Source organism: Diplotaxodon limnothrissa, linkage group LG17, assembly GCF_057381915.1.
Source record: "Diplotaxodon limnothrissa isolate DT_005_m linkage group LG17, D_limnothrissa_male_GT1.1, whole genome shotgun sequence".
In the NCBI taxonomy this organism is placed as follows: Eukaryota; Metazoa; Chordata; class Actinopteri; order Cichliformes; family Cichlidae; genus Diplotaxodon; species Diplotaxodon limnothrissa.
The window spans coordinates 18,281,819-18,299,757 of NC_140612.1; positions in this window are offsets into that span (position 1 = coordinate 18,281,819).

A 17,939-nucleotide genomic window follows, 5' to 3' on the forward strand; every position below is an offset into this window, starting at 1 on the left:
CCAGAAACTATAAAATCTTTTGACCTTGTCCAACTTCATTCTGCGATGGACCAGCCACACATATCAGCTAATTTCATTATCTGCTCATTAATTAATTCTACAGTAAGTCGTCCCGTGAGAACTCGAGCTTTAGCGGTTCAACAGCCCATCGACACACTGAGTCCATCCTCCTCCTGGAAACTGTCATCATTAACACAAAGGTTAAACAGGAAGAAAACTAAGACAGGTGGTAACAATTTATATGCAGAAACACATCCAGTATGAAGAGTTTTCAATAAATGTCAGTTTGATAAATGCTGATTTCCTGCACATTTGTCTCTGTTCGCCTATGTCACGCTAAAAAGAAAGATTCTTTAAAATACAAGGGGGTGCAAGCGAGTCAGATACCACGGGCACAGAGGGGAAGCAGGTCTGATCAGAAACAGTTTATTACTAGGCCAGGGAGCATAAATAAAACACCCTTAAAATGTACGTAATAAAATGTTTGCTCTCTACTAAAAACAATTCTAAAACCCGTAAAACTACCATTTTCTACATTCACTAAACCCCCCCCTTGCTATAATTAGGCCACATGTTCATTATGGGTCCATCAGCAGGCCAGGAATTCCTCCTTTAGAGCAGAGTCCACGCCAGCCCCGTCTTCAGCAGACAAGAAAGAGCCACCCATCTTCTTGTCCTTCCGCTGGCCCATCACTTCCCAGCCCGGCTTGCATTCTGCACCCGAATCCATGATGCGACCACCGCCACAGCTCCCCTTGCGTCGGTGTCAAATGCAGGCAGAGGTAAACCTCTGCCCTGCTGCCAATCACACGCGTTGTCTCTTACTGTTGCCGTTCCATGAGATCAGGACTTGGTCACCGCATCACACTGGCCATCTCGCATTAACCTTCCAGTCTGGGGCCTCTCTCTTTCAGTGCCCGGCTAGCCTGTTTTTAAAAGGTCTTTACACAGCTGATAGGCCACCTCTGGACACACCCCTGCCTCAGCAGGTGGTCCCTATCAGCTAATTTGTCCCATGTGCAGCCAGTCCACAGTGGATAAAAACCATGTCACATAAAACACTAAAAACCATGCAATAGAAACAGAATAAAACCATGCAAATAAAACACTCATAAATAAACACTAAAAATCAGAATAAAAACAATATACAAGATAAATACAAATTTCCACTGTGTGACACCTACAGCAGCAAAATCCCAAAACGAGCACCGAGATGAGCCGAATAAATGAAACTGAAATCTGACCAATGAAAACACATTAAATCATTTTTCTTTCTTCTCCCTCTGTGCAGAAATCCAGTCCCACACCTCACCATGATCGTGCAGCCTCTCCGCTTCACATAATGAATAGAGAAAAGTACAATAACTGCAATTTCCCACAGTGAGATGACCCCAATCAGGCCATTCAGGAGAGGCGGTTATAATGAGGTGGCAGTCACATAAAACTCTCATTTCAATAGCAGCGAACAGTTTTCTGTGTGACCGCTGATGCTGAAGAGGAGAGAGGAGTGATTACCACTTTACTATCAGCATTTACAGCTCAGAGATTTCACCAGTTTGTACCGGACAGAAAGGATTCGGGTACACATGACGTTCAGGACGTAGATTCTAGTTTTTATTGTTAAGAAAGAGAAATTAGTTCAGTGCTGCAGGAACATCACAAAGGACGGATCTCTCTTCTCTTGGTTCTCCATTAAATGTGTTTCTGGGTCAAAGGTCTCTTATTCAAGTCTCACATGTTAACCAGTTCTCAGGTTCCTTCTGTCAGGAAGAACTCGGTGTTTTTTTTTAAATGTTGAAGAGGCTGAGATAAGGATTGGCCCTCTGAGTCTGAAGCTGTGGTGATCCACTAGAAAAAGCTGGAACGTTAACTCCGGGTCGAGGAGGAGTTCCTGCCTTAAGTGGAGGAGTACAAGTACTTTGAGGTCTTCTTCAAGAATGAGAGGCGAAGGAAGGATGAGGACTGACAGATGGACTGTGGCAATATCTGCTGTGGTAACGAGAGACCTGAGCGTGTAGGAGAAGTTGTCACTCTACAGTCTACAAACTGCAATCTTCCCCGCTTGCATATTTAAGAACACTTCTGAATGGCTGCCATGCCAATAGCTGCAGTGAAAAACATCTTTGCATTTACTCAAGCAGAAGTGAACAGCAAATAAAGTCACTCTATGAAGGGAACTCCAAATATTCCAAAAATACACTCAATAAACAGCTCTGCTGTCAAGAGGAGGTAATGACTTCCATCTGCAGCCTTTTATATTTGGTGGCTCTGTAGCAGCCATAAGACCCCATTACAGAAGAGAGGCCTCAGTGATGAGAGATATGAATCAGCATGAAAAAAGCAGAGTTGCAAAGTGGCTTGCAGGTGTGGACTGAGGCAGGCTAAAACAGCTCGAATGTCCTGTGTGAGGACAACGTGCAACTGTTAGCTTTTAGACTGAGCTGAATGTGACTCCTAGGACTGCTTAAACAATTTTCTTTGAGAGAACATGAACATTTGTACTAAATTTAATCACGATCCATCTGAATTATGTAACAGACAGAATCATTAGAGGGGGATGAATCCTCTGGGAACATGAATGTATGACTGCAGTTTCACTGGAATCTGTCCAGTAGTGTACTTAAAGTTCCCGGAGGACTTGTGTATGAGGTTCAAAGCCAGTTTGTGAATAATTGTGCACAAACTCCACGTGCTCTCAGGCCTGAATCACAGGCCAGACTGTTTTGACTGGATGATTTAGGATAAAATTATCTTAATTTAGCATCCAGAGTTTGCTTTGCTGTGACAGATGATTGTCTGTTAGCAGCAGCCAATTCTCCATATGCTTCCCTTGGTGACCCAGATGTCTTACACTGATGAAGCATTCCCTGGCCTTGTTAACAGCTCTGAGGTCAACGGTCAAAGGTCAGGCTTCCCCTGAGCTTGTAGCAGCCACAAATGAAATAAACAGTGAGAGGAGGTGACACAGCAGTTATGGGTTGACAGCTTTGTTTTTACAGAGGGGACGGATAGTGCGGACAGTGCTGAAATATTGAAGCTAACACGTCATGTCCTGGGCTGCAAACAGCTCATTAAAAATGTTTTACTGAAGTACACCTGGCTCTCACAGAGAGGATAAAAGCACCTGTTGCGCTCTTTTTGCTGCTGCATTTGAATTCGTACATTGTATTACAGCCTCTTCTCTTCCCTCCACTGATGAAACATCAACCCCTGACTTCAATTTTCTGGCACTCATGTCACCGTTTTAGGACGTCTCTGAGACTTTTACAGCTTCTATCACCCATCACACTCTGGGTTCATGAGCGCCTCCTATCATCTGCCTGAAACAAGTAACCTCATCCTCATGTGGGCAAACAAATGCACACTCTGGCATTCACGTTGAGGTTACAGAGAGCCGGGAATGCTGGGAGTTGATAATGGCTCCTCTTCTGAAAAGTAAAAGCTCTCCAGTGCGCTGATGGAGATGTGAAAACACACCACAGAAGAGACTCTGGATATGTGCTAATGAAAGATGAGTAGCAGCGGTCACTGTTCAGCTGGGAAAAGATTAGTGATAGTAATAACTGTGGTTCAAGTTCAATATCAAATTCAAACTGTTTTAAATTAATCATTATTAACTTCATAAACTTGGAGAGAAAATCAGAGAGGCTGAGATGGTTCGCACACATGAAGGAGGGGAGATTGGATGTATGCGACAAAGGATGATGAAGATGCTGGGCAGGAGCAGAAGAGGAAGACCTCAGAGGATTTTCATGGATGTAGTGAAGGAGGACATGCAGAGGGTTGGTGTGACAGAGGATTGTTGGGATAGGAGGAGATGGAGGCAGGTGATCTGCTATGGTGACTCCTTTCTGTTTCAGTGCTGCTGGAGTGAAAAGCATGTTAACGAAAGAGAAATGAAGCAGATTCAGAGCGTTGGGAGAAAAGTCGTGTTGAAGTCCATGCAAAGGTTGAGATGTGCAGCTGCTTTTTTCCTCTTGATGAACTGCCGCTTTGCACCGAGCTGCCGTCCTGCAGAAATTACACACATGTTTTTTTGGCTTTGCATGATGGGCTAAAGGACAAGAGTGTGTCGACACAAGTGTAAGAAGATCATTTTGGGGGCATTTTTTGGCCTTCAGACAACAACATTTTGTGCTGTATAAAGTTGACTTTATGTCACATTAGATATTGATGTCATAGCACAGCATGTGTGTTATTTTGTTGTTGTTGTGTTAGTTTTACGTTTGATTGGCTCACAAGTGCCTGAAAACCCAAACATAAGACTGAGGGTATCATACATATTGATTTAATTGAAAATACACTACGGTATATATCAGATCATTCTGGTTCCTCAGATCTTTACTTCTCCTGGTGCAGTACATGCAGTCAGTACAGTGTGAACCTGCAGTGACACAGACCCACAGAGTGTGATGGAGTTTTCTCCTGCAGAACAACAACAGCAGCTCCATCTCTGTTTCTTTCTGACCGCTGTGACAGCACCGAGGCTCTTTGATCGATGGTGGCTGGAGAACTATCTTCTGGAAGTTTTTATAATTTGTCTTCTCCTCTCCCTCCTCCTCCTGCACCCACACATACATATCTATCATTTATATCAGTCCACCCAGACACTGGTGTGCCACTTTGTGAAGGCTGCTGACTTGATTTACTGCTCTATCAGCCACAAGGTTGCAAAGACTGAAGTAATACATCCCAAATCTATAGGTGACAGCAGTCAGTCCTCATTAGGAGAGAACAGACAGTAAAGATAAGCTAGAATTAATATCTAGGAGTATTTTTCATTGATACGGCAACAGCTGATATGAACTGAAGGAAGCCGTTCAGAAATAATACATTTTCTTTAGTCTTTTCCTTTCTGTCCACAATTTAATGTCCTGTTAAAATGAGATGAGGAAACAAGCCAAAAACAGTCATCTTATTCCATTCCAGTCAAGTGAGGGCTGAAAAGTAGAGCCAACACTGAAACACCAAAACCTGCAGTTCCTTCACAGTCCAGCAGAGGCAGTGAGTCAGTCCTCATAGACTCCCATGTTACAGCAGAAATAAATGTGTTTATAGCCTGATACACAAACTGTTTTGGACTCTGTATACAGGTGTTGTATGCATTCAGAGACGTGCTCCACCTTCTGTTTGAAACTTTATGGTGGAGGAGTCACACTATAGCAGGACAATGAGACCAAACACACATTAAAGCTTTCAAGAACCATCGGATGACCAAAGACAACCAAAGATGACTGACCATCATGGACTTTAGCCCTGTTGAAAATGTATCGGGCTGAGGTGTCTGAGGCTCTTATTTTATTCAAAGTCTTTTTTACATTTTCAGATTTCCTCAACATTTGGTTTGACTGAACTTGTGCTGTGGTAGCACCAAGCTGAAGTCTTAAAAAATTCAGTGCAGTAAAACTATAATCAGTTACAGTTCAAATAAAGTGATTAACATGTAAAACAAGAACCTGAAGCCTGTTGTTTTGAAGGTACATTGAGTCTGTAGGCTTAACTGCTGTGTTTGTGTTTGATAGGAGAAAAGCAAAGTATGAAAGAGTGGGAGACGCTGCAATTGACTTCATATGCCTGGCAGCTACATGCAAAAGCAGCTGTTGTGTTGTTTAAGAAGCAGCTGCATGTTGAGATAAGACTACTGTTTTCTGTGAAGCCTCAAATCTAAATCAATACAACCCTGAGTACTCGCCCCTCACTTCAAACAAAAGCTGGAACTGACTCACTTCCAAAGTTGAATCAATGTGTAATATAAACCGGGGCTGCCGAGGGGCTGGATGGTCACTACCCAACACTTGTGAAGGCCAAAGGCAGTTAATTCAATACTGGTTCAATCTAAATGGGTCCAAATTTATCAAAAACTTTGGAGCACTGATTTATAACAGCAGCTGTGATGGATCCTTCATAAAGATCCAGGATTCAGGATCTTTGTATTGGTTCATTCTGAGCTCAGCTGCTCAGTTTGCTTCTGCAAACAGTTTCACTGATGTCATTTTCACACAAAATCTCAGAGAAGGTCAAATTTATCTGTCACTAAAGGACTGATTCTTAGTTGGGACTTTTTAAGATGTCTCATTCTATTAGTGAATTTTGGAACGTTTGGGATATTTGGAGTTCGACCAGGTGAAAAGTCTTAGCAAATAGAAAAGCTGCATTGCTTTACATGTGATCTTGGTGTAACATCCATTTTATAACAGGCAACATTATGAATAGCCTAATACATCATTCAGTGACTTAAGTTGTTTGATATACTGGAAGGAATGTTTTAATTTTGCCTCTTTGGTAAAGGTAAGGAACTAAAATAATGCAGTGGGTAATCATGAAAACATTTTTTGTACATACTACATTTGAACATATTTGAAATATCAAATATCACATGGTAATGGTTCGGTACGCATTCTCTACATGCGTCTCAGTAAGCGTTCATCATTCGTAGAGTTAGCATTTGTCAAGCATATCGTTTACACCACAGGAAGGAGATTCTCCTTCCAAGCAATAATCTTCCTCCCCCTTTCATTCCCCTCACCTCAGCAGCGACTTTTACTCAAAGGTAAAATGCAGATTTATTTTTTTATTTCTACTTGCATTTAGGATGAGGGTCTAGTATGAGGGCCAATGGTTTATATAGAAAATAACTTTAAAAGTGATTTTTAAATCAATATTTTGGGAGCTCATAAATGTCCATCTGAGTTTCCATTAGTTCATATGGGGGAATTTGCTTTGATATATCAGTTTTTTTGTTTGCAAGCAGCATTCAGGAAAGAATCATACTCGTAAACCAAGGTAATACTGTAATTTTCACCAATCACTGCTTATATCCATCAGACATAGTAGCACTGGAGTCATAAAACGGAGTCCAGTATTTTCTTTTAGTTCAGTTTTTGGCCTCCATCAGCTGCTGAAGGGAACCATCAGACGTCTGGATGCTGAATGCTGCAGTAAGTTCACCAGCTTGCCTGCCGCTGCCTGAGTTTGATGTTGAGGAAAATATACAGAGATTTCACCAGAGCAGGTGTGATAAATGCTGGAAACACTGAGAAGAAATGTAATTATAACAGTCTGTACATAATCCAAACTAGGAACTAAAGCAAGTTACAGCTTACGTGAAGGTTGTGCGCATTAAACATTAACTGCAAGGACTTTGATGGAGGAAACAGTGGAAGCAGAATGACTGCTGACTGCTCCAGAAATATCCTCTGTATCCTGATTACAGTTTATCGAGCGGATAAGAGATAACGTATTGAGTGACTCACTTTGCATCAGGTCACCGAGCGGAGAAAAACACATCTTTCCTGTCCTTTGCTGAGGCTCACAGACGTCCTCAGCCTCAGGTTTCTTCTCCATCTTGGAGCTGAAACTCAAGCTCTCTGTCTCTGACAGCCTGGGACTCACCATATCAAACCATGGCTTCTCGCTGGATGAAATATTGAAGATTTTTCACCTTCTCTCTTGCCTTCCTGCTCTGACCTCCCACTGAGCTATGAAAAACTTTCCCATTAAAGTTTCTGTAATAGCCCCTGGACTTCTGCAGTCTTTGAACCAGGAATTCTGAGCTGCAGGGAAAACATATACGAGCTTTAAACTGCTAATGATGATTACCACAGCTTGCTGGGAACATTCCTGCTCTCCTGTGATCTCCTGAGTTTGGAAAGTTTTGTGTCAATCAACTCAGCAACCACCCACCCATTAGCTCTTAGGCTGATGTTTCCAGTGAACTACAATTCACAGTTCTCACATGATGGCAGATAATTGTTGCTTTGTTATTTTCATCGGATTTGTTTAGCCAAATTGGCGGCCAGTGCACTAACAATCCCCCATGCAGTTTGTTCATGTCTGCTAGCAAAGTGTAGAATACACTTTGCTGCATGCAAAGTTTTTGAGGTCACTATTATGACCAGCGTCTCACACTTTTTTATGATGTTACTTTAGTTCATATGACAAAGGCATGCAAAATTATTTTCTTGTCTTGAGCAGCATTCTAGCTCCATGACCCGAAATATAGTTTTTGAAGAAAATAGATGAACCATCCAGCGTACCAATGCTGGTTTCTACTCCTCTGCATCACAGATGTTAAAATACTCCAGTTTATTTAAATGATGGTAGCTCGATCATAATAATACTTACAGCTGATTTAAGCAAAGTGTCAATGATTTTTTTTTTTCAGTCTTGAAAGTTTCCTGCGCCTGTTTTCTTCAAATTTCAACTCATCCCTGTGTACTTGCACATCTGTAATAGTGGATGGTTTCATGAAATATATTAAAATTGTAGCACCAATAAGTTGTCTATTCTCACAGAGCAATGGAAAATGACCAGTAGAGTGGAGTCCAGCAGAGTAGAGTAGGCACTAGTGGAAAAGAGGTTTTACGGAAGTAGTTTAAATAGAGTTTTGTAATATGCTGATAAAGCACTCTTATGAATTAAAGTATAATCATACAAAAAAAAATTCCAACCATGTTTTTGCTCCTGTTTCCCAGATGTGAGAATTTACTGCTGTGATGAGGTTTGGTGTTTGAATAAAATAAAAAAGTATTAGTAATGGTGTTAATTTGGAATAATTTAGTTAGGCAGAGTATTCATGAGCTCCAAATATTCATCTGCAACATTAAAATGTTGCATACACACTGATATGTTATTAATATTAATTCTAATGATAAATGAACTTCATCTTCCTTCACAGCATCTTTGCTAATGTATAATATTTTAAACATTGCTAGATCCTGTGGCCTTTCATTAAAAGCTCATTTTAATGTGTGCACATCTAATGCATATTTGAATGCATCTTTTACTCTTTGTTTCTTGTCTTTTGGCAGTGCTTTCACTTGTTTTATTAGGTGAATCTGTTTAGCGCTTCATGCTAAATTCCGATTAGTTAATCTGTCATTAAAAAGAACACAACATTCTTATGTTTGATTCCTGAAGAAAATTAGAGATTGTAGCAAATATTCCAGCTTTTAATTCTTCTTCTTTACCTTCAAGCTATCCTTAAAGCTGGGTTCCTATCTAGCAGCGGTGATGAGGGGGACACAAACGGCAAGCTGAAAGCAACAATTAAACAGCCCGTGCAGGATCATTCAGCCCAGAGGATGATAATTAACGGAGGCACAGATGCTCTTTGCAGCTGCCCTGTGACATTACAGAGTGGGAACAGAGCCATGAAAACAGGGAAAGTGAGAAAATCCGAGGCTGAAGGGGGAAATAAACCTTGGTATGTGTCAGAGGAGGGCGGGTCAGCTGTCACACTGCAGAGTTATTGAAATCTAGATGCTGTCAGCTGGAGGAAAGGCCCCGTCTGCTGACCCTCGACCCAGAGACAATCCGCTTTCCAGCAAGGATGACAGCAAGGTTTGGGTTTCCCTCATCTGTAAATAGATGGTCACATTATATGTGTCTGTGCTAAGTCACATATAAGTCTTGTCCATCCAGCTCACTCCCAGTGAATATCTGAGCATCTTCAGCTTGGCCTCTATCGTCTCCAAACCATCACAGCTGGTCTCATCTCCATCTTTAAACCTTCACTTTTACTCTTGATGCTCTCCTTCACTTGCAGATCTCCCCTGACACTCGTCTCCACCCACTCCACTCTGCATGCACCTCTTTTCTGCACTGTTCATTTTAAGCATTTTCTGTATTACTTGTAAACTCAAGTTGCATTTGCTCTCATTACTTCAGGAGTGGGCAACTCCAGGCCTCAAGCGCTGGTGTCCCTCAGGTTTTAGATCTCACCCTGGGTCAACATACCTGAATCAAATAATGAGTTCATTTGCCTCTGGAAAATTTCAAGACATATTGAGGAGGTAATTTAGCATTTAAATCAGCTGTGTTGGATCAAGGACACATCTAAAACCTGCAGGAAACCGGCCCTCGAGACCTGGAGTTGCCCACCCCTGCATTACTTAATTTTTTGGGGTTATTTTTCTTGAAGTCGTACAGTTAAAGCCTTAGAAAGGCTACGGTTAGCAGTGAAATTACTTGATTAACTTATTTCCTAAACACGATTGGGTTAAAATGCAAGAGTTCCCACTTTTTCAAAGCTCAGGTCTTAATATCTGTTTTGCCATGAGACCGGGCTGAATGCAATCAAAAAGCTTCTGGTACCAGAGATCTTTCCTTTTTCTGTCCAGGCAGATACACTTTATGGAGAGTACACTTCCTGATCATCAGGGAGACCATTGCCCCTAATTCTGCTGGCGATAAACACACCCCTGCCACAGCAGCCTCACCTGTTTCCAATCCCATCAGCCCTGTTGTGTAAACATTGTCCTTGCTTTGGTTCGTTGTTCTGTTTGTTGTCCTGTCTCACTCAGTCTCACTCTGAAAGCAAGATCATTGTTTTCATAGCACCACGCAGACGTCACCTCAGGTAAGTTTTACAGTTCAGTAATAAAAAACTTACATAAAGGTGAAATGTTTGCATGGACGTCCCCCAAAACCAGAAACAAAGCACCTGTTTGCTCATAAATATTCGCCTGTGAGCAACACCTTGTCTGGAAATAAGACAGAAGGTAGGACAAAGAAAGAAGTCTGATGATCACTAGAGTGAGATGGTGAGTAACTGTGCCACATGACCATGCCCTTCTGCAGCTCGGGGGAGATGGGGGGGCTGACAGATGTGACAGATGTGATAAATGGTTTGTAATGAAGCGTCACAATCGAGCTTGTTGATTAACAAAAACTGAAGGTTTGTATTGCAGAGACGGAGGAGGAGGAGCTGATGATGTGTGCAGGCTTTTCTGTCACGTAGTCACTAACCGGTGTCATACAGAGGGGGGGGGGGGCTCTGTCTCCTTGTCAAGGACCTAATTACCTGCAGTGAGAGTGGAGGGGAGGAATACAACAGAGGCCTCTTATTTTTGTTTCCTGAATGCACTGTGAGTAACTGTTCCCTGTTCTGGTGATTTAATGAAACCAGTTGTGTGCAGCCTGAGGCCTGCAGTGTAAACCCTGATTTAGACTCAAATATTAGCAGTCTGCTCACAGCAGGTGTGCTTCAGTCCGCCCCGTTCAATTATACTTCGAATTATAAGTAAAAACACCTACTCCACTGTTGCAGCTTTGCATGATACACACTTTTAAAATCACAAATGCTACTCACTTGTTTTATCACCTATCTGAAACAAGCTGTTGTCTCTTTAAGGTCCCCCTTCCTTCTGATTGGCCAGCTTTTGGAAGTCAGTCAAGGGGCCGGATCATGTGAGCTGTACCAGAGCTAGTCCCATAGTCATCCCACTTCCTGTTAATCTCAGTGTACAGAAAGAGGTCAGCAGGGGGCGCTCTGAAAAAGTAATCAGTGGTAAGAGTCAGTAATTATTTTCAGCTCGACAGCAGCTGTTCGCATCTTCACACCTCACATCAAAATCGAGGACACAGTACAGCGGCTCAAGATGCTCATGTTTCACAGAAAGTTGTTTTACTGCAACAGAAACCAGCAAAGCCTCCACAAATTAAGCTGTCCCGGCCATTTTCACCAAAAACATGATGAAAGTTTCCTGAAAATAAAAAAAATATCTTTGCTTATTCAGAGGTACTCTGTGAATATGCTGTGTCTGAAGCAGCTAATTGAGCAGTTTGGGGGTTTGTTTTGTTGCCTCTAACCGACTGGACAAATACCTGGTGTGGGCTGAGGGTAAGGATCCAGCATGCACCTCCAGGACTGAAGAATGAAGCCAAATCATTTGGATTCATCTCCCGTAGAGGCAGCTGCGCAGGTGTGTGGTCAGGCAGGTGGGGAGGCAAAGCAAAGACATGAGTACCTGCAGCCTTCAGGCGTTTACTGACCCAGGGGTGCTGCAGTAATTCACAGTGGCATGCTGTCAGGCAGACGGGGGGTTAACTAACAGGAGATGTATGACGCCACTAATGGGAAGCTTTTAGCACCACAATTACCCTCTAATTTTGATTTCACACTGGGCCTCTGCTTGCCAGTTATTATTCCAGAGATATGCATGATTCATTCATCGCACCAGTGCACTGAGTAGAAAGCACGACTGCATTTATCTGCAAACATCCCATGTTTGGACCAAACCAGCATCTGTCTGCATCAAAGCTTCTCCTGACTGTCCTCTGCTTCAGCATATGAACAAGGGCTGCAGTTCATTTTGACTCTACTGAGAGTTGAAGACAACTGAACTTCCTGTTCAGTGAACGCTACGTGACTTTGGAGCAGAGGCTGTCGGTGTTGGTGCTGAAGTTCAGAGTTCAGTTAGTATCCAAGAGTTATTTCAGCTTCAGGTCTCAAAGTGATGTGAAACTAAAGAGGGTCAAGTAAAAAAGGCCAAAGTCACACAGTAGTTAGCGAATGTTTGCAGACAAGTTGGCATCTTCTGCAGCAATCAGCTTGTGACCAGTTGGAGGTTTTTGGTGCAGCAGTCTCTTTGTGATTGATTTTCACAAAGTGACACTGTCAGGAGTTGTGTCGTGGACGAGAGGAAGAAGGAACCCAAACGCAGGACTCGCAGGTGGGTGAAGACTGGTGAGGATTTATTATAAGGAGTGGATGAACAGAAGGTAAACGGACACTGACTGGCTGGACAACTGAATGGCTGACTGAACTGAGGAAACGCACGGGAAGGACATCACATGAACATCAACATCATCAATGACACGACAGAGAACTGGTGAAACCGAGGAACTTAAATACACAGGTTGAATGATGACAATGATTGGAAACAGGTGAGTACAGGGCTGAACATAATCTGACTAATGACGCGGGAGACAAGCTGACACGGGGAAAAAACAGGAAGTGAGGACATTAATGTGGCGAACTAAACTGAACATGAACAAACTGAAATCACTGGGTCAACGACCCAGGAACCCTGACAGACACCCAGCAACATTGATCAGCGGGTCGAAGAATCCATATTTTTCCATAGTAACTGGTGGTTGACATTATTTGAGAGAGCCCCACACAAACTGAGGAACAAGAAGAGTCTTTTTAAGACCCGTCTGTTCTAACTTCACTTTTATATAGAGCTCATGAGTTAAATACAAACTGTCTAATCATTTATTCTTTTTGTTTCTAATAAGCTCTGGAAGTAGATGAAGGGCTACCGTGGTGTCACGCCTGGCCTGTGTTTCTGTTTTGGTTTTATTGACTGATGCGAACTTGAATCTGTTTCCTCTCAGCAGAACATGTGGCGGCATAAATCACAGTTCTTTGGCGTGTAGGGGCTGGGGTTGTGTCTTTGCATCGTTTCTGCTTCATTTCAGAATTTGTGGACAAAACCAGCTCGCGGGTGTAGCGTCGTCCTTCGAAGCGTGAGCTGCATGATGATGAGTGGAGGACAGGTGCAACATGCAGTCAGTCCTCTAAGTATAGACCCCCCTTCTCTCTGACCCTCCCTCCTCCACACCACCAACTGAGCATTCCTCCCGCTCCTCTCCGCGGGGACAACAATGCAGCAGCTCAGATGACGGATGCTGAAAAGCCTCCCGCTGTCACGCCACCAAACACTGATCACCGAATATTGCCAGCGATGGAGGCAGAGCAGCTGCTCCTCGGCAGAGCAGCTGCTCCTCAGCAGAGCGGTGACTCTCTGCACTTCAACGTCTTATCAGATGTTATGGTTAATGTTCAGTATTTGGTGTCTCGGTCCTGAGAGTCTGAAGTGGAATGACGGCTCTTATCAAATTTAGAGAAAGATTTCTAAAATTGTCATTTGCAGTTTGATTTCATTAGTATGACTCACACATAGCAGACACATTTGGGCCCAATTGGGCCTGCGCTTGGCTCAGTTCAGGCTCTGGTTTTCATGGTCCTGCACACCTGATATCTGGCCCATATCAGGTGGGCCTGCAGCTGAGTTGTCCAAAGAAAACTGCAGACATGGCCACATGTGGACCCAACAGTCCAAGATTAGAATAATGTGACACAATGGAAACACAGATGAGTACTCTAAACTGTGCAAGGTTTATTTGTACTTTTATATTTTAATTTATCTGTGCAGCTAACATTATAATAAAGTAAAAGTCATGAACGGCTTGTTAAATATGAGCTTTGGAGAGTTTAAAGTTAGGTTTTTGAGGTTTTTCTTCTCATTTGCTGTTCTACATATTCTGTCTGTGTTTGAAATCCCTGAAACGCCTTGTTGGCATGCAGAGTTTTCTGTTACTTATCTATGTCACCATGTTACATGGCTTACATAATGCCTGCCTGGCAGCTCATTTGGCACACTCTCAAACATGGAACAAACAGCCACTTTTGCTGAAACTCAAACACAAAAATATCTCAGCTGCCAGCAAAGTGCACCAAATGAAGCACTGATGGCTGCAGAGGAAACACGTGCACTCTCAGGATCTGAAGACATCGTGGATTACATTTATTTTTGGTCCTCTCAACTAGAGAATCTTTGGCATTAGCATGTTGTCCAGCTAATGTGGCTAACATTTCCATTAGCTTTGCTGATATCCCTAAAGACCAGAGGGACAAACAAAAAGTATTTCCTGATAGGACATATAAAACATGCAGTACTGTGCAAATGTCTTGAGCCATTCCTCTCTTCTTTAAATTTTAGAGGAAAATTAGAAACATGTGCAAACATGTATTTAAATACAGCATATAAGGCAAAACATTTTACTATTCCAACAAGCTTGAAAATGAACATTTGGCGCAAACACCTTCATTCTTTAGCTCAGTCTGACCTCTCTGAGCTAAAGGTTGAAGAGATGACACGCAGAGATGACGGCTCTCTGTCATCTCTGTAAGGATCTTCAGGAATAGTTCTCCAGGCTTCTTGAAGGACATTCAAAGCTCTTCTGTGGATGTTTCTGCCTTTTTTTGTGGTCTCCGTCAGGATGATCCCACACTGCTTCATTAATGCTGAGGTCAGGTTTCTGGGGCGGCCGATCCATAACTGATAGTGTCCTTCTATGTGTTTCTATCTAGGTATGTTTTTACTCCATTGGCAGTCTGTTTGGGATCATTGTCATGCTGAAAAAGGGAGCTGCTGCCAATCAGATGTTTCGAGATGTTACTGCATGGTGGATCAAACTCTGATGGTACTTTTCTGGTCTCATAATTCACCAGTTTTATCTCAGATCTCATACACGACTGCCTGAAATGCAGCTGTTGGACCTCCTCCTGACATCCACAGTGTAAATCCATCTTTCCATCAGAGATGCGCCTCTGATCGTCAGTTCAGTTCTCGTGTCATTTTCATACATCTGTCAGGTCTTTGCTGGATTTATTCCTGTTTCTTAAGAACATGGCTCTGAAATACTATTCATCTGCCATACCTGTTTTTTTAGGCATCACACTGTTCTTCTTCACTTGTCCAGTTTCCTGTACTTGGTCTATGAACAAGACGAACTCCATGTGTAAGTATTAATAATGAATATGTACACCTACAAATTTATCAGATTTGAAAAAAAAAACCTCATGAAAGTGTTGTTGTAGGAACACTGCTAAACGTTGGAGTGACATTAAAGCGGTCAGATGTGTTGAGTGATGGAGGCGCTCAGCGTGAGCAGACATGTTGCTCCTGCAGTGTATTTGTGGGACAGACCTGACCGTCTTCTGCTGCTCTCAGACATGATTTTATCTAAAGAGCTCTGTGTGTCACATCGTCTTCTTTTTATCTGAGAGGCTTGTCACATCTCTTTAGGAGGCCTGCTGACTTAAACAGACAGACCAGAAACTCTACTGCATATAAAACAGTGGTCTGGATTTATCTCGCATCACCGGCTTCTAACAAAACGCCAGCGACAGGAAACCTGAGTGAGGTAAAATATTCACCCCTTTAAGCCTAAAACCTCAACAAACCGACTTCCTTGCGGAAATGATTCTTTGTTGTGTTTGTTTTTGTTCCTCCATCAATCAAATGACCTCTCCTTATTTAAGGAGCTGGCAGTTATTAGATTCTTTATTTGTTATGGTACTTAGTACAAACTCGGTCATAGAAATACAACAAAATATGATAAAAATTGTATTTTTTAGGCTTTTTCAGCTTTGTGTGACAGGAAGTCTAAATGTGTATTAGGTACTTTTTTCTTCTCCAATGTGTGAACAGATTCTGATGTAACAGCCTGTGTACTGTTTCCTATGTGAATCTTACACTAAAATCCAAAGGATGAGTTGTTTATGCCCCATGTGCTTCAGTGCTGAACTGCACAGCATGTATCTGACATTTGGAGTTTCAACACATCCACTGATGCTCTGGTACATACAGAACATGCAGAGCAGAGCAGGACAGTTTTTGTGCCTCATGTTTTCAGACGATGTTAGCTCACACACTTTTCTGAAGTTACTAAAAGCGCTTTTAAGGCATGAGAACTCAGATTTGAATCCACAATGAACTTACACTTTAAATCAAGCCTAATGGAACCGATGAAGGTGCGAGTCACCTCATCACAGAGATCGTTACTGAGTGAAAGACGGTACAGACATCAATTTACACTAATAATAATAATAATGGATTGGATTTATATAGCGCTTTTCAAGGCACCCAAAGCGCTTTACAATGCCACTATTCATTCACTCTCACATTCACACACTGGTGGAGGCAAACTACAGTTGTAGCCACAGCTGCCCTGGGGCAGACTGACAGAAGCGAGGCTGCCATATCGCGCCATCGGCCCCTCTGGCCAACACCAGATCTCAGTGGCACTAAGTGGCAGCTGCAGGTCGAGGTCGGCCTCTTGTATCACAGCTGGTGACTTTTAATGTGATCCAGCTCTCAGACAATTACTCAGTCTAATTGGCTGCTGTGGTTTCTTCACAGCTCTCAGATCTGCTAAGATAAACACCTGGTTAAACTTTGTGATTGTTACAGAGAATGGGATGAGTTGTGTGGAGAAAATAAAGGAGGATCCAAGCGCAGGCACTCGTGGAGGTACGAAGGAGATTTATTGTAAAAATAAAACACAAGGTGGAAATGGCAAACAGAACTAAAGATAATCTGAACTGGGAACAACAAAACTACTAAACATGAAGGTGGGTGAGCAGAGGCACATGGAGGTAAATCGCAGGGAGAACACAAGGATGAAACAGGAGATTTACAGACCAACCAGCAACTAGCAAACGAGTAGATGTTGTCATGGTCCGGGTGAATACGGGGTGTTTCCACTCTGCTGGGCTCCACCTTCAGACGGAGACTCCAATCAGCTTCCACACCTGTTTCCAATCAAGTCACCTGCATATAAGACCAGCGTTCACGACAGACCCCTGCCAGATCTTCTGCTAACACATGTTAGTGCTAGGCCGCCAAGCCCTTGCGAGAACTCTGGAGTACTGTTTTTTCTCCTCCTACGTTTTCTTTCCTTTTTCGCCATAGGACCCATCTGCCTGCCTCCCTGCTCAGCTCCCCACTCCAAGCCTATTCTGGATCTGCTTTGGACACTCCTCACCCGGAACCCCCTGGACACTCCCTCCTCGATTGACACTTCAAATCTGCAACGCGTAAGCCCAAACCACCATAGCCTAATCCTCCAGCTGTGATTCATTGAGACTACCACTGACTACTTTCCTCCTCTCATCATAGTGACTTCACACCTCCCTCCAAGCCGCTGCCCCCTTTCTCCATTCCCCGGATCCCTCTGTGGAATCCAGCCCTCAGAGTTTCTCGTTCACAGTTTTGCCTCACAGTTTTCCGCTCATAGCTTTCACAGTTCATAGCATGCATAGGTTATAGCATTCTTAGTTTTCTGTTTTGTAACTTCGCTCAGCTCTGTAAATAAACTTTGTGCTCACGCCCGTTTTGCCTCCCTCTGTGTCTGCATTTGAGTCCACAACCACTGCCTGGCCCTCTCGGCCGTAACAGATGTGACTTAAATACACACAGGCTGTATCCCACTTCAGGGTCTGCAGCCTTAAAGTACGCAGCCTTAACGGTCCACAAGGGCCGCGTACTCAAAGACCGCTAAGGCCGGAAGTGCGAGGTTTCTGAAATGGGACGGTCTAGCCTCCGTCGCGCTGCCCAGGTTGCCTAGCAACCATGATACTAACA